We start from the raw sequence: 23,671 nt of genomic DNA on the forward strand, positions 1-23,671 counted from the left end.
CTCCGCCCCACCGGGTGTGAACGTCAGGACCTGGGAGGGGCGACTCAGGGTTTCAATGTGCGGCTGCTATTACCTTATTAGGGTGGGGTGTGGTGCGTGGGACTACCTGTGATCGCTGGCTAGTCCAGGGCGTCAAACTTACACAGTTTGATGCCCCTGCAGTGAGCCACCTCCCCCCAGTAAGATGTCCCCACAGCTCCTTACACAGTTTGATGTCCCTGCAGTGAGCCACCTCCCCCAGTAAGATGTCCCCACAGCTCCTTACACAGTTTGATGTCCCTGCAGTGAGCCACCTCCCCCAGTAAGATGTCCCCACAGCTCCTTACACAGTTTGATGTCCCTGCAGTGAGCCACCTTCCCCAGTAAGATGTCCGCACAGCATCTTACACAGTTTGATGCCCCTGCAGTGAGCCACCTCCCCCAGTAAGGTGTCCCCACAGCTCCTTACACAGTTTGATGTCCCTGCAGTGACCACCTCCCCCCAGTAAGGTGTCCCCACAGCTCCTTACACAGTTTGATGTCCCTGCAGTGAGCCACTTCCCCCCAGTAAGGTGTCCGCACAGCGCCTTACACAGTTTCATGCCCCTGCAATGAGCCACCTTCTCAGTAAGATGTCCCCACAGCTCCTTACACAGTTTGATGCCCCTGCAGTGAGCCACTTCCCCCCAGTAAGGTGTCCGCACAGCGCCTTACACAGTTTCATGCCCCTGCAATGAGCCACCTTCTCAGTAAGATGTCCCCACAGCTCCTTACACAGTTTGATGCCCCTGCAGTGAGCCACCTCCCCCAGTAAGATGTCCCCACAGCTCCTTACACAGTTTGATGTCCCTGCAGTGAGCCACCTCCCCCAGTAAGATGTCCCCACAGCTCCTTACACAGTTTGATGTCCCTGCAGTGAGCCACCTTCCCCAGTAAGATGTCCGCACAGCATCTTACACAGTTTGATGCCCCTGCAGTGAGCCACCTCCCCCAGTAAGGTGTCCCCACAGCTCCTTACACAGTTTGATGTCCCTGCAGTGACCACCTCCCCCCAGTAAGATATCCGCACAGCATCTTACACAGTTTGATGCCCCTGCAGTGAGCCACTTCCCCCCAGTAAGATGTCCGCACAGCTCCTTACACAGTTTCATGCCCCTGCAATGAGCCACCTTCTCAGTAAGATGTCCCCACAGCTCCTTACACAGTTTGATGTCCCTGCAGTGACCACCTCCCCCAGTAAGGTGTCCCCACAGCTCCTTACACAGTTTGATGCCCCTGCAGTGAGCCACCTCCCCCAGTAAGATGTCCCCACAGCTCCTTACACAGTTTGATGTCCCTGCAGTGACCACCTCCCCCAGTAAGGTGTCCCCACAGCTCCTTACACAGTTTGATGTCCCTGCAGTGACCACCTCCCCCAGTAAGGTGTCCCCACAGCTCCTTACACAGTTTGATGCCCCTGCAGTGAGCCACCTCCCCCAGTAAGGTGTCCCCACAGCTCCTTACACAGTTTGATGCCCCTGCAGTGAGCCACCTCCCCCCAGTAAGATGTCCGCACAGCATCTTACACAGTTTGATGTCCCTGCAGTGAGCCACCTTCCCCAGTAAGATATCCGCACAGCATCTTACACAGTTTGATGCCCCTGCAGTGAGCCACTTCCCCCCAGTAAGATGTCCGCACAGCTCCTTACACAGTTTCATGCCCCTGCAATGAGCCACCTTCCCAGTAAGGTGTCCCCACAGCTCCTTACACAGTTTGATGTCCCTGCAGTGACCACCTCCCCCAGTAAGGTGTCCCTGTGGAGACACGGGGCTCAGTGGGCGCTCTCGTCCACTAAAACCCGCCGCCTTTGGAAAGACAGCGTGGCTCAGGGCTCATCCCAACTGAACGCCGGCCTCCTTAACCGTGGGCGTAACACTACTCAGACAACACAGGGTTAGGGAACCACAATAATTAGACTTTATTGGATCCCCAAACAATTAACGGCACATAACGCACAACCAGCAAAACACACAAAAGTAACAGGCAACAGAGTCTCACCCTTCCGCTGGCTCACCAGGGATTTAGAATGTCCATGCCTCACAGGTTCCAAGCTGTCTGAGGTCTGCAAAGTCTGCAACAGGTGACTGAACTGTCCCAACCTGAGTGTCCTCCTTAGGTAGTCCTGGTTTGATGTTAAAATCCTGGCAGCCGGAGTCGAAATCCCTAGGCTGTGGAAATGGTCTCCAACCGGATCCGGAGTCCCTAGATTGAAGCCATAAGATGTCCTGATCCTCCAGTCAGCTCCAAAGAGCTTAGACTGAATCCATCAACCATCAACAACCACTGGTGGCTTAAAGAAGTCCTTTTTATAGCCACAACCTTCCCCTTGGATACACTGCGTCCTCATCGATTGGTTGGACAAGATTGCTTCTCCCATTGGAGGAATTTCAAGCTGCATGGACAATGTTCATTTAAATGATGTGCTTAGAAAGGCTGAGGGTGTACATGTAAACTGGGAGCCACTGACTAGACAATGGCTACTAAGGTAATTACATTATCAATACACAACTACAATACAATGGTTACTGGAAATGTCTGGAGAACAATAGTCTAGCTTTCAGTGGCCAACACAATTACATTGAGTCAACAAGAGTCTTGTAAAAACAATGAGGGACTTCTCCCCCATCTATAGACAATCTATCATGCTGTCTGGCTGGATTTTAAGAAACGTTAACCCATGAGAGTCCATGTCGTCACAGTCCCCACAGCTCCTTACACAGTTTGATGTCCCTGAAGTGACCACCTCCCCCAGTAAGGTGTCCCCACAGCTCCTTACACAGTTTGATGCCCCTGCAGTGAGCCACCTCCCCCAGTAAGATGTCCCCACAGCTCCTTACACAGTTTGATGTCCCTGCAGTGACCACCTCCCCCAGTAAGGTGTCCCCACAGCTCCTTACACAGTTTGATGCCCCTGCAGTGAGCCACCTCCCCCCAGTAAGATGTCCGCACAGCATCTTACACAGTTTGATGCCCCTGCAGTGAGCCACCATCCCCAGTAAGATATCCGCACAGCGCCTTACACAGTTTGATGCCCCTGCAGTGAGCTACTTCCCCCCAGTAAGGTGTCCCCACAGCGCCTTACACAGTTTGATGTCCCTGCAGTGAGCCACCTCCCCCAGTAAGGTGTCCCCACAGTTCCTTACACAGTTTTATGCCCCTGCAGTGAACCTTCCCCCAGTAAGATGTCCCCACAGCTCCTTACACAGTTTGATGTCCCTGCAGTGAGGCACCTCCCCCAGTAAGATGTCCCCACAGCTCCTTACACAGTTTTATGCCCCTGCAGTGAACCTCCCCCCAGTAAGATGTCCCCACAGCTCCATACACAGTTTGATGCCCCTGCAGTGAGGCACCTCCCCCAGTAAGATGTCCCCACAGCTCCTTACACAGTTTTATGCCCCTGCAGTGAACCTCCCCCCAGTAAGATGTCCCCACAGCTCCATACACAGTTTGATGCCCCTGCAGTGAGGCACCTCCCCCAGTAAGATGTCCCCACAGCTCCTTACACAGTTTTATGCCCCTGCAGTGAACCTCCCCCCAGTAAGATGTCCCCACAGCTCCTTACACAGTTTGATGCCCCTGCAGTGAGCCACCATCCCCAGTAAGATATCCGCACAGCGCCTTACACAGTTTGATGCCCCTGCAGTGAGCCACCTCCCCCCAGTAAGATGTCCCCACAGCTCCTTACACAGTTTTATGCCCCTGCAGTGAACCTCCCCCCAGTAAGATGTCCGCACAGCATCTTACACAGTTTGATGCCCCTGCAGTGAGCCACCTTCCCCCAGTAAGATGTCCCCACAGCGCCTTACACAGTTTGATGCCCCTGCAGTGAGCGACCTCCCCCCAGTAAGATGTCCGCACAGCGCCTTACACAGTTTGATGTCCCTGCAGTGAGCCACCTTCCCCAGTAAGATGTCTGCACAGCATCTTACAGTTTGATGCCCCTGCAGTGAGCCACCTCCCCCCAGTAAGGTGTCCCCACAGCTCCTTACACAGTTTGATGTCCCTGCAGTGAGCCACTTCCCCCCAGTAAGATGCCCCCACAGCTCCTTACACAGTTTGATGCACCTGCAGTGAGCCACCTCCCTCCATAAAGATGTCCCCACAGTTCCTTACACAGTTTGATGCCCCTGCAGTGACCACCTCCCCCAGTAAGGTGTCCCCACAGCTCCTTACACAGTTTGATGCCCCTGCAGTGAGCCACCTTCCCCAGTAAGATATCCGCACAGCATCTTACACAGTTTGATGCCCCTGCAGTGAGCCACTTCCCCCCAGTAAGATGTCCGCACAGCTCCTTACACAGTTTCATGCCCCTGCAATGAGCCACCTTCCCAGTAAGGTGTCCCCACAGCTCCTTACACAGTTTGATGTCCCTGCAGTGACCACCTCCCCCAGTAAGGTGTCCCCACAGCTCCTTACACAGTTTGATGCCCCTGCAGTGAGCCACCTCCCCCAGTAAGATGTCCCCACAGCTCCTTACACAGTTTGATGTCCCTGCAGTGACCACCTCCCCCAGTAAGGTGTCCCCACATCTCCTTACACAGTTTGATGCCCCTGCAGTGAGCCACCTCCCCCAGTAAGATGTCCCCACAGCTCCTTACACAGTTTGATGTCCCTGCAGTGACCACCTCCCCCAGTAAGGTGTCCCCACAGCTCCTTACTCAGTTTGATGCCCCTGCAGTGAGCCACCTCCCCCAGTAAGATGTCCCCACAGCTCCTTACACAGTTTGATGTCCCTGCAGTGACCACCTCCCCCAGTAAGGTGTCCCCACAGCTCCTTACACAGTTTGATGCCCCTGCAGTGAGCCACCTCCCCCCAGTAAGATGTCCGCACAGCATCTTACACAGTTTGATGTCCCTGCAGTGAGCCACGTTCCCCAGTAAGATATCCGCACAGCATCTTACACAGTTTGATGCCCCTGCAGTGAGCCACTTCCCCCCAGTAAGATGTCCGCACAGCTCCTTACACAGTTTCATGCCCCTGCAATGAGCCACCTTCCCAGTAAGGTGTCCCCACAGCTCCTTACACAGTTTGATGTCCCTGCAGTGACCACCTCCCCCAGTAAGGTGTCCCCACAGCTCCTTACACAGTTTGATGTCCCTGCAGTGACCACCTCCCCCAGTAAGGTGTCCCCACAGCTCCTTACACAGTTTGATGCCCCTGCAGTGAGCCACCTCCCCCAGTAAGATGTCCCCACAGCTCCTTACACAGTTTGATGTCCCTGCAGTGACCACCTCCCCCAGTAAGGTGTCCCCACAGCTCCTTACACAGTTTGATGCCCCTGCAGTGAGCCACCTCCCCCCAGTAAGATGTCCGCACAGCATCTTACACAGTTTGATGCCCCTGCAGTGAGCCACCATCCCCAGTAAGATATCCGCACAGCGCCTTACACAGTTTGATGCCCCTGCAGTGAGCCACCTCCCCCCAGTAAGGTGTCCCCACAGCGCCTTACACAGTTTGATGTCCCTGCAGTGAGCCACCTCCCCCAGTAAGGTGTCCCCACAGTTCCTTACACAGTTTTATGCCCCTGCAGTGAACCTTCCCCCAGTAAGATGTCCCCACAGCTCCTTACACAGTTTTATGCCCCTGCAGTGAGGCACCTCCCCCAGTAAGATGTCCCCACAGCTCCTTACACAGTTTGATGTCCCTGCAGTGAGGCACCTCCCCCAGTAAGATGTCCCCACAGCTCCTTACACAGTTTTATGCCCCTGCAGTGAACCTCCCCCAGTAAGATGTCCCCACAGCTCCATACACAGTTTGATGCCCCTGCAGTGAGGCACCTTCCCCAGTAAGATGTCCCCACAGCTCCTTACACAGTTTTATGCCCCTGCAGTGAACCTCCCCCCAGTAAGATGTCCCCACAGCTCCATACACAGTTTGATGCCCCTGCAGTGAGGCACCTCCCCCAGTAAGATGTCCCCACAGCTCCTTACACAGTTTTATGCCCCTGCAGTGAACCTCCCCCCAGTAAGATGTCCCCACAGCTCCTTACACAGTTTGATGCCCTTGCAGTGAGCCACCATCCCCAGTAAGATGTCCGCACAGCATCTTACACAGTTTTATGCCCCTGCAGTGAACCTCCCCCCAGTAAGATGTCCCCAAAGCTCCTTACACAGTTTTATGCCCCTGCAGTGAACCTCCCCCCAGTAAGATGTCCGCAAAGCATCTTACACAGTTTGATGCCCCTGCAGTGAGCCACCTTCCCCCAGTAAGATGTCCCCACAGCTCCTTACACAGTTTGATGTCCCTGCAGTAAGCCACCACCCCCAGTAAGATGTCCCCACAGCTCCTTACACAGTTTGATGCCCCTGCAGTGAGCCACCTCCCTCCATAAAGATGTCCCCACAGTTCCTTACACAGTTTGATGCCCCTGCAGTGACCACCTCCCCCAGTAAGGTGTCCCCACAGCTCCTTACACAGTTTGATGCCCCTGCAGTGAGCCACCTTCCCCAGTAATATATCCGCACAGCATCTTACACAGTTTGATGCCCCTGCAGTGAGCCACTTCCCCCCAGTAAGATGTCCGCACAGCTCCTTACACAGTTTCATGCCCCTGCAATGAGCCACCTTCCCAGTAAGATGTCCCCACAGCTCCTTACACAGTTTGATGTCCCTGCAGTGACAACCTCCCCCAGTAAGGTGTCCCCACAGCTCCTTACACAGTTTGATGCCCCTGCAGTGAGCCACCTCCCCCAGTAAGATGTCCCCACAGCTCCTTACACAGTTTGATGTCCCTGCAGTGACCACCTCCCCCAGTAAGGTGTCCCCACAGCTCCTTACACAGTTTGATGCCCCTGCAGTGAGCCACCTCTCCCAGTAAGATGTCCCCACAGCTCCTTACACAGTTTGATGTCCCTGCAGTGACCACCTCCCCCAGTAAGGTGTCCCCACAGCTCCTTACACAGTTTGATGCCCCTGCAGTGAGCCACCTCCCCCAGTAAGATGTCCCCACAGCTCCTTACACAGTTTGATATCCCTGCAGTGACCACCTCCCCCAGTAAGGTGTCCCCACAGCTCCTTACACAGTTTGATGCCCCTGCAGTGAGCCACCTCCCCCAGTAAGATGTCCCCACAGCTCCTTACACAGTTTGATGTCCCTGCAGTGACCACCTCCCCCAGTAAGGTGTCCCCACAGCTCCTTACACAGTTTGATGCCCCTGCAGTGAGCCACCTCCCCCCAGTAAGATGTCCGCACAGCATCTTACACAGTTTGATGTCCCTGCAGTGAGCCACCTTCCCCAGTAAGATATCCGCACAGCATCTTACACAGTTTGATGCCCCTGCAGTGAGCCACTTCCCCCCAGTAAGATGTCCGCACAGCTCCTTACACAGTTTCATGCCCCTGCAATGAGCCACCTTCCCAGTAAGGTGTCCCCACAGCTCCTTACACAGTTTGATGTCCCTGCAGTGACCACCTCCCCCAGTAAGGTGTCCCTGTGGAGACACGGGGCTCAGTGGTTGCTCTCGTCCACTAAAACCCGCCGCCTTTGGAAAGACAGCGTGGCTCAGGGCTCATCCCAACTGAACGCCGGCCTCCTTAACCGTGGGCGTAACACTACTCAGACAACACAGGGTTAGGGAACCACAATAATTAGACTTTATTGGATCCCCAAACAATTAACGGCACATAACGCACAACCAGCAAAACACACAAAAGTAACAGGCAACAGAGTCTCACCCTTCCGCTGGCTCACCAGGGATTTAGAATGTCCATGCCTCACAGGTTCCAAGCTGTCTGAGGTCTGCAAAGTCTGCAACAGGTGACTGAACTGTCCCAACCTGAGTGTCCTCCTTAGGTAGTCCTGGTTTGATGTTAAAATCCTGGCAGCCGGAGTCGAAATCCCTAGGCTGTGGAAATGGTCTCCAACCGGATCCGGAGTCCCTAGATTGAAGCCATAAGATGTCCTGATCCTCCAGTCAGCTCCAAAGAGCTTAGACTGAATCCATCAACCATCAACAACCACTGGTGGCTTAAAGAAGTCCTTTTTATAGCCACAACCTTCCCCTTGGATACACTGCGTCCTCATCGATTGGTTGGACAAGATTGCTTCTCCCATTGGAGGAATTTCAAGCTGCATGGACAATGTTCATTTAAATGATGTGCTTAGAAAGGCTGAGGGTGTACATGTAAACTGGGAGCCACTGACTAGACAATGGCTACTAAGGTAATTACATTATCAATACACAACTACAATACAATGGTTACTGGAAATGTCTGGAGAACAATAGTCTAGCTTTCAGTGGCCAACACAATTACATTGAGTCAACAAGAGTCTTGTAAAAACAATGAGGGACTTCTCCCCCATCTATAGACAATCTATCATGCTGTCTGGCTGGATTTTAAGAAACGTTAACCCATGAGAGTCCATGTCGTCACAGTCCCCACAGCTCCTTACACAGTTTGATGTCCCTGAAGTGACCACCTCCCCCAGTAAGGTGTCCCCACAGCTCCTTACACAGTTTGATGCCCCTGCAGTGAGCCACCTCCCCCAGTAAGATGTCCCCACAGCTCCTTACACAGTTTGATGTCCCTGCAGTGACCACCTCCCCCAGTAAGGTGTCCCCACAGCTCCTTACACAGTTTGATGCCCCTGCAGTGAGCCACCTCCCCCCAGTAAGATGTCCGCACAGCATCTTACACAGTTTGATGCCCCTGCAGTGAGCCACCATCCCCAGTAAGATATCCGCACAGCGCCTTACACAGTTTGATGCCCCTGCAGTGAGCTACTTCCCCCCAGTAAGGTGTCCCCACAGCGCCTTACACAGTTTGATGTCCCTGCAGTGAGCCACCTCCCCCAGTAAGGTGTCCCCACAGTTCCTTACACAGTTTTATGCCCCTGCAGTGAACCTTCCCCCGGTAAGATGTCCCCACAGCTCCTTACACAGTTTGATGTCCCTGCAGTGAGGCACCTCCCCCAGTAAGATGTCCCCACAGCTCCTTACACAGTTTTATGCCCCTGCAGTGAACCTCCCCCCAGTAAGATGTCCGCACAGCTCCATACACAGTTTGATGCCCCTGCAGTGAGGCACCTCCCCCAGTAAGATGTCCCCACAGCTCCTTACACAGTTTTATGCCCCTGCAGTGAACCTCCCCCCAGTAAGATGTCCCCACAGCTCCATACACAGTTTGATGCCCCTGCAGTGAGGCACCTCCCCCAGTAAGATGTCCCCACAGCTCCTTACACAGTTTTATGCCCCTGCAGTGAACCTCCCCCCAGTAAGATGTCCCCACAGCTCCTTACACAGTTTGATGCCCCTGCAGTGAGCCACCGTCCCCAGTAAGATATCCGCACAGCGCCTTACACAGTTTGATGCCCCTGCAGTGAGCCACCTCCCCCCAGTAAGATGTCCCCACAGCTCCTTACACAGTTTTATGCCCCTGCAGTGAACCTCCCCCCAGTAAGATGTCCGCACAGCATCTTACACAGTTTGATGCCCCTGCAGTGAGCCACCTTCCCCCAGTAAGATGTCCCCACAGCGCCTTACACAGTTTGATGCCCCTGCAGTGAGCGACCTCCCCCCAGTAAGATGTCCGCACAGCGCCTTACACAGTTTGATGTCCCTGCAGTGAGCCACCTTCCCCAGTAAGATGTCTGCACAGCATCTTACAGTTTGATGCCCCTGCAGTGAGCCACCTCCCCCCAGTAAGATGCCCCCACAGCTCCTTACACAGTTTGATGTCCCTGCAGTGAGCCACTTCCCCCCAGTAAGATGCCCCCACAGCTCCTTACACAGTTTGATGCCCCTGCAGTGAGCCACCTCCCTCCATAAAGATGTCCCCACAGTTCCTTACACAGTTTGATGCCCCTGCAGTGACCACCTCCCCCAGTAAGGTGTCCCCACAGCTCCTTACACAGTTTGATGCCCCTGCAGTGAGCCACCTTCCCCAGTAAGATATCCGCACAGCATCTTACACAGTTTGATGCCCCTGCAGTGAGCCACTTCCCCCCAGTAAGATGTCCGCACAGCTCCTTACACAGTTTCATGCCCCTGCAATGAGCCACCTTCCCAGTAAGGTGTCCCCACAGCTCCTTACACAGTTTGATGTCCCTGCAGTGACCACCTCCCCCAGTAAGGTGTCCCCACAGCTCCTTACACAGTTTGATGCCCCTGCAGTGAGCCACCTCCCCCAGTAAGATGTCCCCACAGCTCCTTACACAGTTTGATGTCCCTGCAGTGACCACCTCCCCCAGTAAGGTGTCCCCACAGCTCCTTACACAGTTTGATGCCCCTGCAGTGAGCCACCTCCCCCAGTAACCAGTAAGATGTCCCCACAGCTCCTTACACAGTTTGATGTCCCTGCAGTGACCACCTCCCCCAGTAAGGTGTCCCCACAGCTCCTTACACAGTTTGATGTCCCTGCAGTGACCACCTCCCCCAGTAAGGTGTCCCCACAGCTCCTTACACAGTTTGATGTCCCTGCAGTGACCACCTCCCCCAGTAAGGTGTCCCCACAGCTCCTTACACAGTTTGATGCCCCTGCAGTGAGCCACCTCCCCCAGTAAGATGTCCCCACAGCTCCTTACACAGTTTGATGTCCCTGCAGTGACCACCTCCCCCAGTAAGGTGTCCCCACAGCTCCTTACACAGTTTGATGCCCCTGCAGTGAGCCACCTCCCCCCAGTAAGATGTACGCACAGCATCTTACACAGTTTGATGCCCCTGCAGTGAGCCACCATCCCCAGTAAGATATCCGCACAGCGCCTTACACAGTTTGATGCCCCTGCAGTGAGCCACCTCCCCCCAGTAAGGTGTCCCCACAGCGCCTTACACAGTTTGATGTCCCTGCAGTGAGCCACCTCCCCCAGTAAGGTGTCCCCACAGTTCCTTACACAGTTTTATGCCCCTGCAGTGAACCTTCCCCCAGTAAGATGTCCCCACAGCTCCTTACACAGTTTGATGTCCCTGCAGTGAGGCACCTCCCCCAGTAAGATGTCCCCACAGCTCCTTACACAGTTTTATGCCCCTGCAGTGAACCTCCCCCAGTAAGATGTCCCCACAGCTCCTTACACAGTTTGATGTCCCTGCAGTGAGGCACCTCCCCCAGTAAGATGTCCCCACAGCTCCTTACACAGTTTTATGCCCCTGCAGTGAACCTCCCCCAGTAAGATGTCCCCACAGCTCCATACACAGTTTGATGCCCCTGCAGTGAGGCACCTTCCCCAGTAAGATGTCCCCACAGCTCCTTACACAGTTTTATGCCCCTGCAGTGAACCTCCCCCCAGTAAGATGTCCCCACAGCTCCATACACAGTTTGATACCCCTGCAGTGAGGCACCTCCCCCAGTAAGATGTCCCCACAGCTCCTTACACAGTTTTATGCCCCTGCAGTGAACCTCCCCCCAGTAAGATGTCCCCACAGCTCCTTACACAGTTTGATGCCCTTGCAGTGAGCCACCATCCCCAGTAAGATATCCGCACAGCGCCTTACACAGTTTTATGCCCCTGCAGTGAACCTCCCCCCAGTAAGATGTCCGCACAGCATCTTACACAGTTTGATGCCCCTGCAGTGAGCCACCTTCCCCCAGTAAGATGTCCCCACAGCTCCTTACACAGTTTTATGCCCCTGCAGTGAACCTCCCCCAGTAAGATGTCCCCACAGCTTCATACACAGTTTGATGCCCCTGCAGTGAGGCACCTTCCCCAGTAAGATGTCCCCACAGCTCCTTACACAGTTTTATGCCCCTGCAGTGAACCTCCCCCCAGTAAGATGTCCCCACAGCTCCATACACAGTTTGATGCCCCTGCAGTGAGGCACCTCCCCCAGTAAGATGTCCCCACAGCTCCTTACACAGTTTTATGCCCCTGCAGTGAACCTCCCCCCAGTAAGATGTCCCCACAGCTCCTTACACAGTTTGATGCCCTTGCAGTGAGCCACCATCCCCAGTAAGATATCCGCACAGCGCCTTACACAGTTTTATGCCCCTGCAGTGAACCTCCCCCCAGTAAGATGTCCGCACAGCATCTTACACAGTTTGATGCCCCTGCAGTGAGCCACCTTCCCCCAGTAAGATGTCCCCACAGCTCCTTACACAGTTTGATGTCCCTGCAGTAAGCCACCACCCCCAGTAAGATGTCGCCACAGCTCCTTACACAGTTTGATGTTCCTGCCGTGAGCCACCTCCCCCCAGTAAGATGTCCCCACAGCTCCTTACACAGTTATATGTCCCCTAAATCATATGATGTCCCCCCAAATATCTACCCAGTGACTTCCCCCCCCCAAACACACAGTATAAAAACCCCATTGTGCAATACAGAAATTAATGTAGTGATAGGTTACAAGATGACATAATGTCACATAATGTAACAATAAAACCAATAATCCCACCTAATACAACATAATATCATGTATAATGAGGAACACTTGACGTGCTGGTCACACCATGTGCGCCTGGAGAAGATGGCGTCTCTGCGGTTTCGGTTTTTGTTCAGATCCCTCCTCTGTGCTGACGTTGGGATCAGTTCTCCTCAGTGTTATCTGTGAAATTGGCCTCATAAATCTTCAGCTATTGGATTCTGCTGTTATCAGGAAGGACACATTATCTTCTCCACACACAAGATCCAAAGATCATTCAGCTCTCAGAGACCTGCGGAACGGAGTCTTCTGTATCTCCTGATACTGATATTGCTAGCAGTGGTTGTGGACCCCATTACCATCCCTAATATAGATATTGATAGCTGTGGTTGGGTGGTTGTAGACCCCATTGCCACCCCTGGTGAAGGACGTCTACACTGAAGATGATGGCATCCTTGTGGATATTCCTGGGACTTCTCCTGGCCGGAGTCACAAAAGCAAAAGGTAAGACGCCTGACATTTTCCAGCTCATCTTCTTTGCTTCCTATGGGTCCCTTATGTGAGGGCCACTCCTAAAATCTGTTTCCATGATTACCTGATTCCCTTTATCACCTGGGTCTTCAGTTTTGCAGTTTATGTAACTAGTGCCACCCATGTCTGGAGGCTGTTGTCCATGCCATGCCAGTTGTACCATATTCCCAGTAGTCGTATCCTTGGGCCGTAGCTAAGACTTGGAAGGTTATGGATCCTTTTAGCGCAGAAGCTTCTTCCTGTCTCTTGTTTGGGAAGTTCTCAGATTGTATTGTATCTGACTGGTATCATCCATGAGTCACCTGGGATCCATGGCCAGTATCTATGACTCACCTGGTATCTAGGACTTGGCCGGAAGGAGACTCATTATTACATGGACTTGGGACTTGTCAATAAATTCTAATCATTAAAAGAAACTTCCATTACGCCTAAAGTTTACACAAATGACTCCCTGAGAGATCAATGACAACTGGGCCTGAAAACTGATGTGTAATGTCCCATGACTGCCTGAGAAAGCAGCCTCAGAATGAAGTGACCAGCCAGGGAGGCTTCTGGCTGTGTAGTCGTGGCAGCACTGTACTCAAGGCACATCCCTGGCTTTGGTACTTCTTTAATGTTGAGAAAGTGTGTGTCAGTATCTTCATCGGCCGATGCACAAAGAGTCGGCAGGCAAAAGTCCAGATGCAATAAAAATGACATTTATTCACAAGGATAAAACACTCCGGTCAGCAGATTCCGGCAATATTAGTGGAGCTGGGGACAACCTGCCCAAACGCACCCTCTGGTGGGGATATGCCCTAGATACTCTTCTTCTCCGGGCTCCCACTCTCCAGTCAAGCACGCACTGGACCCACACCAGCGGAATAGACCCTGAGGTTGCGTCCACCTCCTGTTCTCCGGTGTCCCTTGATGGTTCGCTCACACACACACTTGCCGCTGCAGATGTTCACTGTCTGCTGTCCCGGATCCTCTCTCTCACACACACTCAGACCTTCCCAAGATATCCGGCCGACTCCTCCTTCCCCGGTGGCAACAGCCGTCCCACCCGGCCACTAGGGGGTGCCCTAACACAACACATGTATATAATAAAATCAACACTTTTAATAATCACAATGCCGGGTAAACTATGCTAAACTAGTAGGGGGTAGGCCCACCCACTACATGCCTCCCCTCTTAAATTCCGAGCCTCCCGGCAAGGCTCTAAACTTTAAACATATTAACACATAAAAACCTTTTGGGTCAGTCCTCAACAGCGGCACCAGTTCAGCGGCGCTCCCGGTCTTTAGGGCGCTTAATGGCGCAGCAGCGCTCCCGGTCTCTGGATAGCGCCCGGAGGCTCAACAGCGCTCCCGGTCTTAGATGGGCGCCCGGAGGCTCAACAGCGCTCCCGGTCTTAGATGGGCGCCCGGAGGCTTCAAGAGCGCTCCCGGTCTTTGCTGGAGGGTAACAGGCCCGTAAAACTTTTCAACAACAAGGGAACTTTCTGCCGGTCTGGAACAACACCGGTCTTTGAAGGTGCTGAAGTCAACAACTTACTCTGGGGGCCAGGCTCTCTTCCACTCCTCCGCTTGAGCCTGGATATAGGCCCCCAGAGATTGTCCCGGCTGGCGGCGGATTCGCCTAAAAGACACAGGGGCGAAAGGCGGCTCCGCCGGTGCAGCTGCTGCAGCTCCTCTTGGGGGTGATGGTGTCTCTGCCCGAGATGGTGGTGGTGCGTCCAGCATGATGACCGGCTTGTTTGTAACATTTTGCGTTACCGCTACTGTGGCGCCCCTGAGGCTTCCGTCGCCACAGGTCATTGCACCCCATCTGCGGTGTGATGCCCCATTCTGGGAGAGGAAGAGAGTGAACTCCGGTCCCCTGGTAAATCCGCACTACACCCATTGCTAGGGACACACAGGACCAGGGAAAGTGGCAGGCAACCCTCCCATGCTGCATGCTGAGAGGGGCTGTAAGACCCATCCCTGCTCCCATAGGGTGGTAGCTTAGCAACTGGGGAGGTGGGAGGAGCCACCAGAGAGCAGATAGAGAAAGGAAGGTCAAGTTAGTTTCAGTTTACCTCAGGGAGTGAGAGAAGCAGCATGTAGTTGGAGGAGAAGAACGGGAGAAAGGAGGGAGGAGGAGGCCTGCTGAGGCAGGCAAGGAGGAGAAAGAAGAGAAGGAAAGAAAGGGTCGCAGGGCCGCGGGTAGTCCTGTAGGTACCACGAGCTGTCCTTGTTGGGTACCGAAGCCGAGGGCCCAGAGGCGCTACGAGTAGCTGCAGGCTGCGGTGGCCTGGTCCACAGTGACATCGGTGGAGTGATTAGCTGCGACAGGGGACGGTCCCTAGAGACTGGAGGAGTGAAAAGACAATCTCCAAACAGTAAAAACCGAGGCCCAGGGACGTTGTAAGCTCCCAGGGCCAGAACCCAGAGCAGCCCTTCAGAAAAGGGGTAATCAGCCGACAGGTGACCCCCCAGCCTGGAGGCTGTAATGGAGGCCAAGCCAAGTCCATCTTAACAAAGGCAAGGCTAGTGAAGACAGCAGAGAAAGAGACACTAAGAGAGAGGGTACCGGATTTCACACTCTGAATCACCCAGAAGACGGAGGTCCCTGACAGCGGTCCCAGCAGTCCAAGGGTTCTGCCTGCCCTGACAAGAACTGTGAGTAAAAGAACTTGAACTGCACCTCTGAAGTTGCCTCAGTTATTTCATCTGCATAGACATTTACAAGCACCAACTGTGCCCCGGGCATTGCTCCACCTGTGGGGAGCAGTACTACCATTGCTGCCATAATATCATCCCGGAGGCCTCACACAGCAGCGGCGGCTTATTAGCCGCATACCACAGGTGGCGTCACGAACACAAACTTTAACTTAAGCCACTTATTCAACTGACACCCACCAGGGCCACGGAGCCGGGCCCAGCCACCACTGACTACCACCGGACTAGTCCGGCCCGGCACCGGGTGTCCCATAGCCCTGGGGTGGGCGAGTCAACTTTTGGCGTCACGAACAGGATTTCGTGCCCGGTCTAACCGGGTACTGTGCGCCTGAAGAACCGTGTGACAGACTGTGTACTTTACTGAGAAACCACCGCCATTAGCGCTGCTGAGAGCGGGAAGAAGGGGGGCGTGCAAGAAGAAAGGGCGCGAAGAGAAGCCCCGCCCCCTTGTCCAAGAAAAGCGCGCGAAGCGGTGCCCGCCATAGAAGGCGGAGGAAGAAAAGATGGCGCGTGAAGAAGCTAAAAGGATGGACGCCGAGCAACCAGCGGCCAGAGGGGGAGTGGCCGAGCCGGGACACGCACCTCAGAACCGGGTTGTGTCCTGCGTCCTGGAGAGCGGAGAAGATCCAGCCGCCGCTGCAGAGCCGGGTAAAGAGAGTGACACCCCCAGCCGGCGGAGCCCGGATTGCCCGGTGGGGTTCCTGCCCGGTCCTCCTGCAGGCGCGCGTGCCACGACCGCAGCTCCGATACCAGCACCCTGCAGCAAGACAGCGACCACCAGAACACCGGAGATGCAACTGAGGGGTGAGTCATTTAATGCCCCTGCCGGCGCGAGAGCCCCAACCCCCGCTGCCATGCCCGCGGTCCCTGTAGAGACGCCCGACACGGCGACGCCGATCCGGGCCGCAGCTACGCCAGGTGCGGCCCGCCAAGATCTCACCGCAGCAGCGACTCCAACCCAGGCCGCCGCCATGCCAAGCGCGGCCCGCCAAGACAAGGAGGCAGCCCCAGAAGAGCCAGAGTGGCGCCGTATGGCTGGTAACCCCCTGCAAGCCAGCAGCCTCGCGCCAGCCAGTAACCCTATGCAAGCCAGCAGCACTACCTCAGAGCAGGCCCAGGCCGCAGCAACTTGCAGCAGGCCTGCTACAGCCACGCAGGAGACGCAGACTGTGCTGACCGCTGTCTACCTGCTGCCAGGTGGGGAGCCGGAGAAGAATCCCTACAAGTAAAGATGAAGAGATGCTGAACTGTAGATAGCCCCTGTCTGCCCCTCATTCTTTTCGAAGACGACACCCTTTCCTGCTGTGTTTTGCCCCTTATTCTTTTTGAAGACGTCACCCCCCATGTTATGTGCTACCGGGCCACTGAACTGGAATGTGGGCCCCGGTGGAAGTGTATGTGGCATGTCATACCAGGCCACTGGACTTAGTGGCTGGTATGTTGTTTATGTGTCCTATGTAACCAGGCCATTGGACTTAATGGCTGGTTGATTATGTCATTTTGTTTGATTGAAAGAAACGAACTGCCGGGCTACTGGACTTGTTGTAGCCAAAAATGTAATTAGTTGCACCTGTTGTGCCCCCTACCAGAATTATGGGGGATTTGCCAAACCGTGCAATGGACTGGAAGTGCACACTTAGAGTTTTCTTTATAAGAAGTTCGCAACGTTCACTGATATGTGCCTCCCATAAAGGGAAGAAATGTTTTACTGTTTTATGTTATTGCATACAAAAATGTTTTTGCAGTTTCTCCACATGTTTTTGTTGTTTTTCAGCCCGAGGACGTGCTGGGATTTGCTGTGGGGGAGTGTGGCGCCCCTGAGGCTTCCGTCGCCACAGGTCATTGCACCCCATCTGCGGTGTGATGCCCCATTCTGGGAGAGGAAGAGAGTGAACTCCGGTCCCCTGGTAAATCCGCACTACACCCATTGCTAGGGACACACAGGACCAGGGAAAGTGGCAGGCAACCCTCCCATGCTGCATGCTGAGAGGGGCTGTAAGACCCATCCCTGCTCCCATAGGGTGGTAGCTTAGCAACTGGGGAGGTGGGAGGAGCCACCAGAGAGCAGATAGAGAAAGGAAGGTCAAGTTAGTTTCAGTTTACCTCAGGGAGTGAGAGAAGCAGCATGTAGTTGGAGGAGAAGAACGGGAGAAAGGAGGGAGGAGGAGGCCTGCTGAGGCAGGCAAGGAGGAGAAAGAAGAGAAGGAAAGAAAGGGTCGCAGGGCCGCGGGTAGTCCTGTAGGTACCACGAGCTGTCCTTGTTGGGTACCGAAGCCGAGGGCCCAGAGGCGCTACGAGTAGCTGCAGGCTGCGGTGGCCTGGTCCACAGTGACATCGGTGGAGTGATTAGCTGCGACAGGGGACGGTCCCTAGAGACTGGAGGAGTGAAAAGACAATCTCCAAACAGTAAAAACCGAGGCCCAGGGACGTTGTAAGCTCCCAGGGCCAGAACCCAGAGCAGCCCTTCAGAAAAGGGGTAATCAGCCGACAGGTGACCCCCCAGCCTGGAGGCTGTAATGGAGGCCAAGCCAAGTCCATCTTAACAAAGGCAAGGCTAGTGAAGACAGCAGAGAAAGAGACACTAAGAGAGAGGGTACCGGATTTCACACTCTGAATCACCCAGAAGACGGAGGTCCCTGACAGCGGTCCCAGCAGTCCAAGGGTTCTGCCTGCCCTGACAAGAACTGTGAGTAAAAGAACTTGAACTGCACCTCTGAAGTTGCCTCAGTTATTTCATCTGCATAGACATTTACAAGCACCAACTGTGCCCCGGGCATTGCTCCACCTGTGGGGAGCAGTACTACCATTGCTGCCATAATATCATCCCGGAGGCCTCACACAGCAGCGGCGGCTTATTAGCCGCATACCACAGGTGGCGTCACGAACACAAACTTTAACTTAAGCCACTTATTCAACTGACACCCACCAGGGCCACGGAGCCGGGCCCAGCCACCACTGACTACCACCGGACTAGTCCGGCCCGGCACCGGGTGTCCCATAGCCCTGGGGTGGGCGAGTCACTACCACGGTTGGAACCTTCTCCGGGTCAGGGGCCGATGCAGTCGCTGTTTCCGGGACAGCAGCCATGATGCGCCGGGGTTGAGAGGGCGCGGGCGGTCTGGCATGGCTCCGGCGCCGCTCTTGCTGCTCCTCCCACTCAATCTCCTCCTGCCACTGCTCCGCTTCCCGGGTGGTTGGCATGCGGGAGACACAAACAGCAAACAGGCCGCGGCTACCTGCGTCCGGCAGGAACTGGACTTTCTCGCCCGGCCACAACGTATGGAGTCGCTTGGGCAGTCCTTCCACGTCGAGATGAACTCTGTTATAAAAGTAATCATCCCCGGTCTCGACTTCTCGGATGAATCCATATCCGTCCTGCTGGTTGAACTTAACAACCACCCCGGTCACAAACTGCTGTGCCAGCTCCTCGCCACCGGAACCGGACAGCATTTCCCGGACAAGGGTCTTGGCCAGGAGCCGTTCCTGGACGGGGTCAGGCTTCGGGGTCGGGACACTGGGGCGCGACTCCGCAGGCGGGGGGACGACTGGGTCCCAGAAGAAGCCCAGGTGATCTTTCTCCAAGCGCTCAGTGAACTCCTCAGCCGGCTCCGGCACAAATGGGGAAGCGGCGGCGTTAAGCTGTGGGGTCTCCCATGGGAAGACTGCAACCCCCGGACGATTTGGCATGGGTGGAGTGGCATAGGTCGCCTTCACCTCTGTGATGGTGCTCCCGGTTTGAGCATCCCATGAGGTCTTCCAGGAAACTTTGTCCGGCCTGGTGGAACCTCCCGGTCCAATGGGAAGGTCCGCCAACGCGGCCTCACTATCAGGGGCGAACCGGGGTCGACCTCGACCGAGGCTGATTAGGGCCATAGTCGTTGCCAACTCCGCGGGTTGCCCAAAGGTCTCCATCTTGGTCTCCGACAGTATCGCTGGTAATGGCGGTGATGTCGACGCTGAGACTGGGAAGAGTGGAGGCGGGTCTTCGTTTCCCGCTCTTAAACGGACTCCACCCCCAGCCTCACGCATCATCTTGACTCCTCCGCTGAGGTACTTCTTTTTCTTCTTCAATGCCCTGGAGCTGGCGCCTCCCCTCTTTGGGCGGAGTACTCCGTACTTTCTCTTCGGCGCCGGCCAGCCCCAGGCTCTTCTTTTGGCGCCAATTCTTCGCGCCTTTTCTTCCTTACAGATAACGGCCTCCTTGCCGCCATCTTGTACCCGGTCCAACGCTACGGGTACTGCGTTTTCTTCCCACCAGGGGACTGGAAACCTTGCATCATGGTCCGGGTCCTGTGTTCCAGGCACGACCTGATCTCCAGCTTTTTGGGTTCCTGGCAGGGGAATCGCATCCTGCCGACTACGCCACATGAAGTGACCAGCCAGGGAGGCTTCTGGCTGTGTAGTCGTGGCAGCACTGTACTCAAGGCACATCCCTGGCTTTGGTACTTCTTTAATGTTGAGAAAGTGTGTGTCAGTATCTTCATCGGCCGATGCACAAAGAGTCGGCAGGCAAAAGTCCAGATGCAATAAAAATGACATTTATTCACAAGGATAAAACACTCCGGTCAGCAGATTCCGGCAATATTAGTGGAGCTGGGGACAACCTGCCCAAACGCACCCTCTGGTGGGGATATGCCCTAGATACTCTTCTTCTCCGGGCTCCCACTCTCCGGTCAAGCACGCACTGGACCCACACCAGCGGAATAGACCCTGAGGTTGCGTCCACCTCCTGTTCTCCGGTGTCCCTTGATGGTTCGCTCACACACACACTTGCCGCTGCAGATGTTCACTGTCTGCTGTCCCGGATCCTCTCTCTCACACACACTCAGACCTTCCCAAGATATCCGGCCGACTCCTCCTTCCCCGGTGGCAACAGCCGTCCCACCCGGCCACTAGGGGGTGCCCTAACACAACACATGTATATAATAAAATCAACACTTTTAATAATCACAATGCCGGGTAAACTATGCTAAACTAGTAGGGGGTAGGCCCACCCACTACATGAACATCACCTCTCCGGCCATACGACATCCGGCTCTGTGCACCCCGGTCACTAAACCCAGATATATCCATCATCAGAGCCGCGGAGAGTGAACGGTTGCTTAGACATTTCTACTGCTCTAGGGTGCAGACACGATGTGCTTTACACCACTCTAGCAGACACCTGGCATTGTGCAGACTGATGATAGGCTTGTGACGCTGTCGATTTGTTGTGCCGGTGTCATTTCCGGGCCCAGTGTGGAGCTCTGAGTGAGTGATGCAGTAGATGATACTGTGTGATGTGTGATTTGTACACACCACATACCTCAGAACATGCCCTGAGGATACAGCATGCCGACCTCCATGCTTTGGAGCATTTTAGCCATGTTCATACTTTATATTGCAGCTGAGATGCATTTTTAATCACATAACAACTGCGCCAATAACTCTGCAACTTTGGAATATTCCTTCAAGGATGTTATAATTTTGCTGCACTTTTTGTAAAGACGCTGCAAAAAATGAAATGCACCGCAGCTGCAATGTGTGACCCCGGCCTTACTGTATCTGAGAGACCTCCAGGCAGCAACGTTGTCAACTTGGAGCAGAAAGTCTTTCTACTGAATAGGGGAGAACATACAGTAGATGCATGTCTGAGTGAGAGCTTTGTCTGGAGCTTTCCATTTCAAGATCCTGAGACGTTTCAGATGCATCTATATCCACATCTCCAGACTGCACAGACAAAAACAAAGACCATTGCATCCAAATAAAGGCCCGTCCTAATGAAATAAAGACAGACACCATTTTGTTGGCAGATATCGGTCACAGCTTTACTGATATATTATTATTTTACAAACTTTTACAAACTCATTAAAACTTGTAAAACATATTTTATAAACTTTTTCCAAACTCTTTAGAACTTGTAAAACATAACTTGACTCCAGGTGAGAAGGGACTCTACCACAGGACCAAGGACTTCCGCTCTCTCACCAGAATGCTGTTGACACATGCTGCTGTGACTTCACTGTACAAACATTTAGAAACTGTTACCAAAAAAGAAAAACAAGTAAAAAACAAGCATTAACAATAGGGAGGGAGGGAGGGAGAGCTGCTCCGGATCCTGGGATACCAGGGGAAGAGGCCGGACACCGGCCCAGACCCCAATATATAGGTAGAAATTACACCCTATAGGTGGGATTGGGAAATCGGGAGGGGCCAGGACGGAGTCCCCTCCCAAACAAAGGAAGAGCAGGGCCTGGACGGGAGAGGGGGCTGGACAAAAACAGCATTGGGGTTAACCCCTTGCTGCACAGTCTGGGGCAGTTTCATTATGCACTACACTGCCCACCAGACTGCACAGACAAAAACAAAGACCATTGCATCCAAATAAAGGCCCGTCCTAATGAAATAAAGACAGACACCATTTTGTTGGCAGATATCGGTCACAGCTTTACTGATATATTATTATTTTACAAACTTTTCCAAACTCAGTAAAACTTGTAAAACATATTTTATAAACTTTTTCCAAACTCTTTAGAACTTGTAAAACATAACTTGACTCCAGGTGAGAAGGGACACTCTACCACAGGACCAAGGACTTCCGCTCTCTCACCAGAATGCTGTTGACACATGCCAAGGAGGAGACCAGTCTCAAACTGAACTCCGACCCCCACCATTTGGAAAAAAGGCTTGCTCCAGGCCGCCCTGGATCATAGATAAAATTGTATGCAGACCGATATCTGCCAAGAGCACACCATCTTGAAGCATTAACCTTCGGTTGTCACCTTCCAACTAAAATCATCGGAGCAGACAACTGCCTGCTGATGGCAACCACCTCCAACAAGACCTGAGCCATCTCAGGCCTCGAACCCAACCACTAAGCAATTCGACAGAGCAGAATCCAAGATTGCGACTGTTACCAGCTCTCTGAACAGCCCAAAACACGTAGAAATGGCCAACAATCCAAAAACCTTTTTTTTTTATAGCAATGCCGAACCTTTAAAGAAATTAAAGTAAATGTGCTATAAAATTGGTTACTTCCTGCAATAAATCGTGCGATTCATATCTGACAAAAAAAGCAGAGCGCAATTTACCAATATGCACTGTATATCAGTCTGATAAAGCCCGCCCTGGCAGCCTCAGTGGCTGCCACAATGAAAAGGAATGAGTCCCAAAGTGATCAGGGGGTGAAAAAACCGCAAGCGGTGAGGCAGCACCGAAAAAAGGAGCGGTAAACTGGTACCTAGTAAGGGGGGAACCATCCTAATAATCTAACAGTGAGGTGCCAGTAGACCGACAAACGAAAATTCCATCAAACGCAAAGGGCAGGTAGAGCCAGGGGAAGGAACAGTCTAATCCCAGAATCTCTGGCCACTTGGTCAGTTTGGGCTCCTGAATGCGGATACGCATGAAGGGTCAATAAGTAGTATGGCACACAATTGAAGGCAACAAAACTATTCTTGGACGGTGTGGCGAGTTCGCTGACTCTGAGGGCCCAGAAAGGCCAAGTTAAAGGTTGTGGACAACAGGGATATCTCCCGTGGGATTGAACATACAGCCTGCATAGTCGATTAACTGAAGAAGCATCAGGTAAAAAATTGGGATGCCTCTTATCTATGGATTGGTGGGACTTAAACCAGCCATTAAAGGGGTATGCAAATAAGATTTAGTAACGTAGAACATCCCATCAAAAAATGAAACAAAATACAAATAAATGCTTCTGGGCTACAGAGGCGGAAGAACCAAAGTTATAAAGGTGCATCAAATATTAGAGGGTAACCTCCGAACAGGTAAAGTTATCAGAACCGAGGGACCAGCTACCAGCATACCTATACCTAACCACTGTTTCACGCCTATCCATAAAGTTGCCACTTTGAAGGGGGATCTGAAGTCCTAATCTCTGTCAGGAGTTGGTCCCGACAAGATCTCGCAGCGGTGTGGCAATGGCAACCCACCGGGCTGGCATTGGGTACCAGCTGAAAAATCCTGCAAACAGAAACGAGACAATCATTATGGAGCATTACTCTGAGAACCCGTAGCCCATGCTCGGATCCAAATGTGTATTGTATGCAGCATAACAGCAAACAAAATATTACAGTTGGCTAGTGACTTGTGGCAAAACTCCACAGCAATGACAAGAGGGAACGATTC

This window comes from Anomaloglossus baeobatrachus, chromosome 1, assembly GCF_048569485.1.
Source record: "Anomaloglossus baeobatrachus isolate aAnoBae1 chromosome 1, aAnoBae1.hap1, whole genome shotgun sequence".
Lineage (NCBI taxonomy): Eukaryota > Metazoa > Chordata > Amphibia > Anura > Aromobatidae > Anomaloglossus > Anomaloglossus baeobatrachus.